A 10,132-nucleotide genomic window follows, 5' to 3' on the forward strand; every position below is an offset into this window, starting at 1 on the left:
GAAGAGGCATTCAAAGGCACTCTAGCAATGGTGCATGGAGCATTGCCCCAATGATTTAACAATTCCTGTAAGTGCGCAACTTCTAGGGAAACTTTATTAGCTTGCACCTGTATCTACATAATGACATTGTTACAAATGTATGCCTTAGTGTACATTGTAATGTTAACATCCAAAAAATTGTGAGTGAATAAAACTGCATTCCTATCTTTCCATAGAGAAAATAGAATTTCCATCTTGAAGGTATGCCAAATCTGGGAGAAATTTTGAGGAATTCTTGGGGAATCACCCAGTAGGATCATGTGCCATGAAAAAGGTTTGGGCCTGAAAGGCTTGAAAAAATCATGAATCTAGTGCCAATAATTCTGAGCATGCTTGCAAAACTAGAAAATATGCAAAAAGGACTCAGGTTGACCATAGAAGGGGCATTTGGGATCAGGAACCCCAATGTGCTTGAGTTGAGGCCCTAGGGGTAGACCTTGGAAGGTAAGGCACCAAGCAAAGTGGGAAATCTTAGGTTCTCTAATGGCACTCCAAATGGTCTCGAAACATTTTCTCGATTGAGAAAGTGAAGATTGCAAATGCCATTGTTGATTAAGTGTGTCCACCATTGGAAGGTGGGGCGAAAGCCATCTTTACCCCATATTAGGCTTATAATTGGTAAAAGGAGTGGTAGGATACCACTTCCAATCATGCCACCAAGGACAAACAGACTGAATCCCCACTTTATGAACTAAGTACACAGGGATGGAAGACAACAGAAGGTCATAAGTCTAGTGATCAGAACTGACAAGGTGGTACTAAACTTGCATATCCTCCCATGACCTAAAATTCATGGTGACTCTTGAAAAAAAATCCTTGGTATTGCAGATGCCATGTTTAAAGAAACGCAGAGCATTAGCACCTTGAGTCTTGGCAAGAGGAGTACCCTGGATGGCAAACAGGGGAGACCACCAAATGTTCTATTGATTTAAGGATAGCCCATTGCGAAACTCATCACCAACCCAACAAAGCCAAGGTTTAATAGCTTCCTAGGCTTTCCAGATGCTCTTTATAACAAAAGAGCCCTGTATGACCACTGGTTCACGCATAGTGAGAAGGGTCTGAAAACCAATCCCCTTTCATGCCGGTCTGTTAACAGGGAAGTCAAAATAGATGCAATGCCTTACCAGTATCTTCTAGGCTTCATCTCCAGAAATAGCTTTGATAATCCATTTAGCACAGAGGGTAAGGCCTTGCTTCTGAGTGGAAAGTAGGCCGAGACCCCCAGATTCCCTTAGGAGACAACAAAAATCCCAAGCAACTCTGTGAAAACCATGATGGTCAGAACCAGAGGCCCAAAAAAAATCTCTAAGCAAATGTTCTAGTTTGAGATATGAAGCTTTGGAGGGAGCCCAACAGGAAGAATAGTACACATGGGTGGCAACCAAAATCTTAGAACAAATATAGAATTTACCAGAAGGAGAAAGCGGCTTAGTGATCCAATAGTCAAGCTTTTTACTAATCTTTGCAAGCACAACATTCCAAAGTTCCACAGGGGAAGCCTCAAAAGAAAAGGGAATGCCAAGAAAGCAAAATATTTCTCCATGAGTAACCCATTTCCATTGAAACTGGCTGAGCCAAGGTGGAGCTGGCAAGAAAGACTAGCAGTAACAGAGTGTTTTATGCCATTGAATGGTAGAGCCAGAGGCTTGACAAAAAGTGTCCAGACAATTTAAAACATTTTTGATGTTTTCTTCATCTTCAAGAAGAGTAAGAAAAGAATCATCAGCAAAATGACCATTGACTAACTGGGAGGAAGAATCAGGCAAGGAAATGCCATGGACCAGTCCTGAAGACACAGAGTGAGCAAGTAAATAACCAAAACTTTCAGCAGAAAGGACATAAAGTGTTGGAGCTAGCGGGCAACCTTGCCTGATGGAGCGAAAAAGTCCAAAAAGCCTTAGATTGCAAATTATTGATGGTGATGCAAGTATTAGCATCACCAAAGAGCATCTCCATGGACTGAAGGAAATTGGGACTAAAACCTAGAGCCTGAAGCATAGCCAAAATGAAAGGCCATTCAATGTGATCATAGGCTTTAGCAAAATCTATCTTTAAAAAGATAGCCTGCTGCTTGGACTTACAGGCCCATTCCATACCTTCCCAGACAACAATGATGTGGTCAAGAATATATCTAGATTTGATGAAGCTAGTTTCTTCAGGCCGCACAATTAAAGGCAACATATGGAAAATTTTGAGAGAGAGCGCCTTGGCAATGATCTTATAAGACACATTCAGGAGGGTGATGGGCCTCCAGTTGCATATGTCCTTAGGATCACCAGCTTTAGGTATGAATTTAATATTTCCTTTATTTATGATCGCTCCTAAGCTTTTAGAATGATATGCTTCAAGATAGACTTTGTGCAGATCAGGAACAATTTTCTCCCAAAGATGTTTGTAAAATTCACAGGGAAATCCATCACACCCAGGGGATTTGTCATCTGCCATGGAGTAAACTGCCTCTTTAAGGTCTCGGAGGGAAAGAAGTTGCTCATAGAAAGTGTGTTACTCAACCGTGAGGCAATTTGGAGTAACAACGATACACTTTTTGAGAGCCTCCTCCTGAGCAACCCAATTGCCCTGCGAAGAAAAGATGTTCTCATAGTGAAGAACAAATGCTTGCAGGATGTCGGGAAGACTGGAAAGAACAACAGTTCCCTATTTTATCTTTTTAATCCCAACATTGGTATGACGGGCTCGAAGAGCCTGGAAGAACTCCTTCGAGGCTTTGTCGCCAACCTCCAACCAGTGGAGACAGACTTTGATTTGGGCTCCTCGGGTAGCATAGTTATCAGCAATTTACTTATCATGGCGAAGCTTGGCAAGCTAAATTTGTAAATCCACATCAAAGGGGTTGAAGGTGAGAGCTTTAGAGGCTTTTTTGAGGGCAAGGGTGTTGGCTTCATAACACCATTTTTTGAAGATTGCCAGTTGATGCTTGTAGATGCTCAAAAATTGAGCAGTTCTAGTAATGGTGTCATTCCACCATTGAATCCAACCCCGATGGGAATGCAGACGTGGCTCCAAATTTCAGACAAGTTGGATGTGGGAGATGGTGGAAGCATGTAATAGTAGAGACGTGTTGAGGAAGAATTGAGACTTGGCCACCTTGGGGATAGCTATTTGCCAAGAAATACCAAAATAAATGGGATAGTGGTCTGATAAGGTCACATCTGTCAGGGGAATGATAGGTAAATCGCGATCTTCAGAAAAGGAGAAAAAAGATTGCACCGAGATCATAACACGATCAAGACATTTCAAAATGTGATCAAGACCGGCTCAAAAATTGGACCAAGTGTGCCAGGCCCTACTACCATGGCGACAGTTTGTATTAGGATAAAAAAGGCCCAATTTATTTCGCATGTAAAACCAAGCTTCTCTTTCCCGAGCTGTCCAATGAGAAGGTAGAATGCCATCTTTGTCAGAGGCCACTTCAACCATATTGAAGTCCCCACACATGACCCAAGTAGTTGGCAACAAGTTGTCAGCAAGCCAAACCCACATTTGTGCCCTTTCCACAGCATCATTGGAGGCATAAACATTAATGACTCCAAAAGAATGATTGTTAATAGAAAGCAAAAGCCAAATAATATGGTGTGTGGGGTCATAACCGTGTGAGATAATAGCAGAATGAAGGTGAGGTGACAGGAGAGTAACTACATCACCTCAGCCAACTTCATGCTGAGAAGAAAACATAATGCTATCCTTCCAAATGATGTGGCATGCAGCAGAAAGCACGAAGCTAGAAATCTTAACTTCTTGCAGGCAAAGAAAATCTAAATTCCCAAGTCTATGACGGGTATCTCGGACATAGAACTTTCTGGGGAGGTCTGTAAGACCTCGAACATTCTATGAGAGGAAGTTCATGAGAACTCTTCCATATCATCCTCGTCCTCTAGAGAGGAGTAGCTATTTTGCAAAAAGGTAGAAATCGGGTGGAAGTCAGACGAGAAATCCTCTGGACTTATAGCCTGCCATTTTACCCTTGATATCTTCGCACGTCCAAGAGGATTGCAAGAACGCCTTGTTTCTGGTGGTACTATGGAAGAAACTGCAAGAGGAGTATGAGCCCTAGCCAAGGGTGAGGCCCTGACGACCGCCTTGATCCCCTACAAACTAGTAGGGTTTGAAACCTGTGAAACCCATGGAACAAGTGCAATAGAAACCGCTGGCATCTCCACGCTAGCAGGCATTGACACTTCTATGGAAGTAGCAAGAATCGTGGTAACCACGACATAGGATGGCTTAGGGGCCAATGGATTCAAGGCAGGCTTGCCCTTGCACCCAATAGTAACCCATTCTTCTTTTTTTCCTTCGACTTGTTTGGCAGGCGCCACTTTAGGCTGGGGTTTGACCCTAGGCATAGCCAAAGGGCAATCCTTGATCCTGTGTTCCGCAGACTGGCACCTATAACAGGTGTTAGGTAGGTTCAAGTAAAGCACCTTCTGTGAGAAGGTTTGAGTTCAAATCTGGATTTCCACAGAATCCTTGAGATCTTTGGAAAGATCAACTTCAACGCAAACATGCCGCTGAGGGTGAGCATTAAAAAATTTCTCAGGCTCCTTGGTGACAACTTTGCCAAGGGCTTGGGAAATAGACTCAATGAAAGGCCAACAGGGCAAGGGTAGACCTGTGAATTCGACCCATACAAGAACCCTAAGCTTTTTATCATCCGAGATAGTGAAGTCTTGGGACCATTTCTGAAAAACAAGCAGAGAGAAACGCACAGACCAAGGGCCATTGTTAAAGACCGTGTCTGCTTGCGATGGGTTAGCAAAGAGAAATAAAAAGAAACCTTTGGTCAAGTTTTGCATAGCATCAAGGCAGACTCCATGAGGAGTCCAACATTTGTTGACCCATTCTCTGATCATAGATTCAGGAGGAGTCCTACCAAAAAAATACCCTATCAAGGTATGTTGCTCTAACCAGTCACATGCAGCATCAAATTCTTGCAAAGGAAGGATAATATCAGGATTACCTCATGAAAAACCTTCGGGACAAACTTGCAGGGGTGTTTGTTCGGTGGCGGTGCCATGGCAGTCTGAAGCAACAACGTGAACACCAAAAACATCTGGTTCACCGCTGGTCAGAGCCATTATATCCTAACCTAAAGCTTCCACAGTAAATGCAGTATGACAAGTGGTGCTGACAGAAGGGGAGTGTAGGCGAAGGGTCGTACGCAATTTTTTTTTGAAAGTTCGCATGTAGCAAGAAAACCCTAGCAGAGCCACCACAACTAGAGGTTTGCCTAAGGTACCCTTAGAACCTATTTTCAATCAAAGCTAAAAAAAACATCTTTGATCACATTTATTTCTACTTTTTACTTTTTTGAATTTAAAGGTAAAGACATAATTTTGCAATTTCAATATCATGTATTTTTATTTTAAAATTTAATTTGAAGTATCATTTTAATTTTAAAAAATTAACTTATTTAAGAATTTAACTATAATTATATGTACTTTTATAATAAATTTTATTTATTTTTAAAATTTAGATTATTTCATTTTTTTTTATCGGTAAGAGGTCAAAGTCAAGATTAATTGTTATTATGTTTTGTGATTAATTATTGTTAATATTTATTAAGCTTGAGTAGACTCAAACCTAAGACCTTCCTGATGGGAGACTCAGAATTTATCTTTGTGTTGTAGGCTCTTGCCTAAAATTTATATTATTGTTGTTTGTAATAGAGATAATAATAATTTATTATTTAATATATACTATTATAAAATAAAATAATATAATATATGGGAGATGACTCAATTTTTTTTGATGAATAGTCCTTTTCTATTAGTAATTAATATACTAAGATTACAATTCACAAAAAAGGGTCAGGGGATACAAGATCACCACATGAGAGTTCACACGACCGAAGCCGGAATCATAAACTATTCATAAAAAAATAAATAAAAAAAGTAGCCTCAGGTGGCTAAAGCAGTGCCTACTAAGGGAGGTGGCTCGTCACAATCATGAAAACCCCAATCATCTTTGGGATTGGGAGGTGGGTTGGGAATAATCCAGTCATCATCAGTAGCAAGATTAGTGGCCTATTTAACATCTTTTATATATGGCCACAGGGGTGAAATTACTAGATCCAAGTGAGGCCATTTCCCATAGAGCACCCACCAACCACCAAGAGGAGTTGGGAATCGGATAGTGCCACCATGGGGTGAGGAAGCCAAGCAGTACCTCCATCCACCATCACCACCACTAGGAGAGCGGTGGTGGTAAGCCTAGGAGTGTAGAGTGTGTGAGTGGTGGCCTGAGGAGTGGCACCGCTGATGGAAACCTCTAGGTGTCAAGGTATCAACTGAGGCATCTAGAGAAATCCTGGAAATAATGCAAGGGGTATTTCCCCAGTGATTAAGCAACTCTTGTAGGTGAGCCACCTCCAAGGCCACTTTATTTGTTTGAACTTGAATCTACATAGTTAAATTATTACAAATGCACGCCTTAGTGTACATAGCAATATTAATATCAAGAAAACTACGAGTGAAAAGAACAACATTTATATCTTTCCACAGAGTGAACAAAATCTCCATACTAAAGGTATGCCAAATCTGGGTAAATTTTTGAGGGATTATGGGGGAATCACCCAAAATAGCCACATGCCAAGAAAAGGGTTCAAGCTTGAACGGCTTAAAGGAGTCATGAATCATGTACCAATAATTTTGAGCATATCTACAAAACTAGAAAATATGCAAAAAAGACTCTAGTTGTCCACAAAAAGGGCATCTAGGATCCGAAACCCCAATATGCTTGAGTTGAGGCCCCAAGGGAAGACCTTGAAAAGCCAAGCACAAGAAAAATGGGAAATCTTGGGTTCTGTAATAGCACTCCAAATAGTGTCAAAGTGCTTTCTCCATTGTGAAAGAGAAGATTGCAAATGCCATCTCTAGTTGAGCATGTCCACCATCGGCAGATGGGGAGAAAGCCATCTATAACCTAGACTTGGTTTGTAACTGGTGAAAGGAGTGACAAGATACCACTTTCAATCATGGAACCAAGGTCTAACATATTAAATACCCACTTTATGAATTAAGTGCATTGGAATTGAAGAGATCAATAAGTCAAAAGTCTGTCAATCTAAATGGGCAAGACAGTACTGGACTTGCATATCTTCCCAAGATTTGAAACTCATGGACACCTTAGAGAAAACATCTTTAGGAGTCTTGAAGCCTCATTTGAAAAAACATAGAGCACTAGCACCTTGAGTCTTGGCAACATGAGTACCTTGGATGGAAAATAGGGGAGACCACAAAATGTTTTGTTGATTTAAAGAGAGTCCATTATGGAACTCATCACCAGCCTAGTGAAGCCAAGGCTTGATATCTTCCCAAGCTTTCCATATTCTCTTGATAACAAAAGAGCCCTATATGACCATAGACTCTCGCATGATGAGGAGGGTATCAAAGCCAATCCCTTTCCATGTGGGCATGTTGATGCAAAATTCAAAAGAATTGCAATGCCGAACCAAAATTTTCCAGGCTTCATCAGTAGTGATGGAATGAATAATCCATTTGGCACATAGAGGAAGGCATTTCTTCTATGTGGAAAGCAGGCCAAGGCCTCCAGATTCTTTTGGGAGACAAAAAAAACCTCAAGCAACTTGGTGAAAGCAATGATAATCAAAACTAGAAGCAGAGAGAAAATCACAGAGTAATCTTTCCAAGTTCTGATAGGAGGCTTTAGAAGGAGTCCAACAAGAAGAATAATAGACATGAATAGCAACAAGAAATTTCAAGAAAATCTGGAATTTTCTTGCAAGAGAAAGCAGTTTTGTAAGCCAATAATCTAGCTTCTTGGTAATCTTGGCAAGCACTGTATTTGATGGATCAATGGATAAAGTTTGAAAAGAAAATGGAATGCCTACAAAGCATAAGATCTCCCCATGAGCAACCCATTTTCATTAAAACTAGCTAAGCCAAGGTGGCGCTGGAAAGAGAGATTGGTAGTAGTAGAGCATTTTATGCCATTGAATAGCAAAGTCAAAGGCTTGACAAAAAGTGTGAAGTAAAATTAAGGCATTTTTTTATGTTTTCTTCATCCTCCAAAAGAGTGAGAAAGGAATCATCAACAAAATGAGCATTCACTAACTGGGAAGATGATGCTAGCAAAGAAATGCCACGAGCTAGTCCTAAAGATACAGAATGGGCTAGCAAATAGCCAAACCCTTCAACAGCAAGAACATAAAGCGTTGGAGCCAGAGGGCAACCTTGCTTGATGGAACAAAAAAGCTCAAAGGCATTAGATTGGGAATTATTGATGGTAATGCAAGCATTAACATCTCTAAAGAGCATTTCCATAGACTGTAGGAAATTGGGACCAAAACCAAGAGCCCAAAGCATTACCAAGATAAAAGGTCATTCAATGTGATCATAGGTTTTAGCAAAATTGATATTCAAAAAAATAGCCAGCTGCTTGGACTTGCGAGCCCACTTCATTCCTTCCCAGAGAATGATAATATTGTCAAGAATATATTTGGACTTGATAAAGCTAGTTTTCTTAGGCTGCACAATTAAAGGCAGGAGGTGGTGGATTTTGAGAGAAATTGCCTAGGTAAAAATCTTATAAGACACATTCAGAATGGTAATGGGCTTCCAATTGAAAATATGGTCTAGATCTCCACCTTTAGGTATGAATTTAATATTTCCTTTATTGATAATGACTCCTATGCTTTTAGAATGATAGGCTTCAAGATAAATTTTATGCAGATCAAGACAAATATGCTCCCAGAGGTGTTTGTGAAATTCATAAGGAAACCCATCACACCTGGGGTATTTATCATCAATCATGGAGTAAACCACCTCCTTAAGGTCTTGGAGGGTAAGAAGTTTCTCATAGAAAGCACATTGCTCAACTACTAGGTGGTTTGGAGTAACAGAGATACACTTCCTGAGAGCTTCCTCCTGAGTAACTAAATTTCCCTGCGAAGAAAAAATGTTCTCATAGTGATGAATAAATACTTGCAAGATGTCAGGGAGACTAGAGAGAATAGAAGTGCCTTGTTTGATTTTTTTAATCACAATATTGGTATGATGGGCTCAAAGAGCCTGGAAGAACTCCTTCAAAGCCTTATCGCCAACCTCCAACAAGTGGAGACAAGCTTTGATTTGGGCTCCTTGAGCGGCATAATTATCTATAGCTTATTTATCACGACAAAGTTTTGCAAGCTAGATTTGAAAATCCACATCAAAGGGATTAAGGGTGAGAGCCTCAAAAGCTTTTTTGAGCACATAAGAAGTGGAGTTATAAGAATGCTTTCTGAAGACTGCCAATTGTTGCCCATAGATGCACAGAAAGTGAGTAGTTCTGGTAGTGGCATCATTCCACCATTGGATCCACCCTATTTGGGAATGTGGATGTGGCTCCAGATTCTAGACATTTATGATATGAGCAATAGTGGAACCATGCATCAACACAAATGTGTTGAGGAAGAATTATGACTTGATAAATTTTTGGACAATTGTTTGCCATGAAATGAAAATAAATGGGATAGTGGTCAGAAAAGTCACATCTAGCAAGGGAATGATAGGTAAATTATGATCCTTGGAAAAGGAAAAAAAAATATTGTGTAGTAATCAATGCAAGATCGAGATGCTTTAAAATGTGATCAAAGCCAACTTGAAAGTTGGACCAAGTGTAGTAAACCCCACTATGTTGGTGGCGATTAGTATTGGGATCAAAAAGGCTGAATTTATTACTCATGTAGTACTAGGCTTCCTTTTCCCCAATTGTCCAATGAAAGGGAAAAATGTCATCTTTGTCAAAGGCCACTTCAACAATATTGAAGTCACCACACATAGCCCAAATAGTTGGAGGCAAATTGTACGCTATCCAACCCCACATCTAAGATCTTTCCATAGTATCATTAGAAGCATAAACATTAACGACTTCAAAAGAATAATTCTGAATGGAAAGCAATATCCAAATAATTCTATGCATGGTGTTAGACTCGTGCGAAATAATAGAAGAATGAAGACAAGGTGACAAGAGATTAACTACACCACCTCTGCCAACTTTGTGTTGAGAGGAAAACATAATTTCATTAGGCCAAATGACGTGACATGCAAAAGAAAGCATGAAACTAGAAATC

The sequence above is a fragment of the Cupressus sempervirens genome, chromosome 5 (assembly GCF_028749045.1).
Source record: "Cupressus sempervirens isolate cs-2001-9-10 chromosome 5, ASM2874904v1, whole genome shotgun sequence".
In the NCBI taxonomy this organism is placed as follows: Eukaryota; Viridiplantae; Streptophyta; class Pinopsida; order Cupressales; family Cupressaceae; genus Cupressus; species Cupressus sempervirens.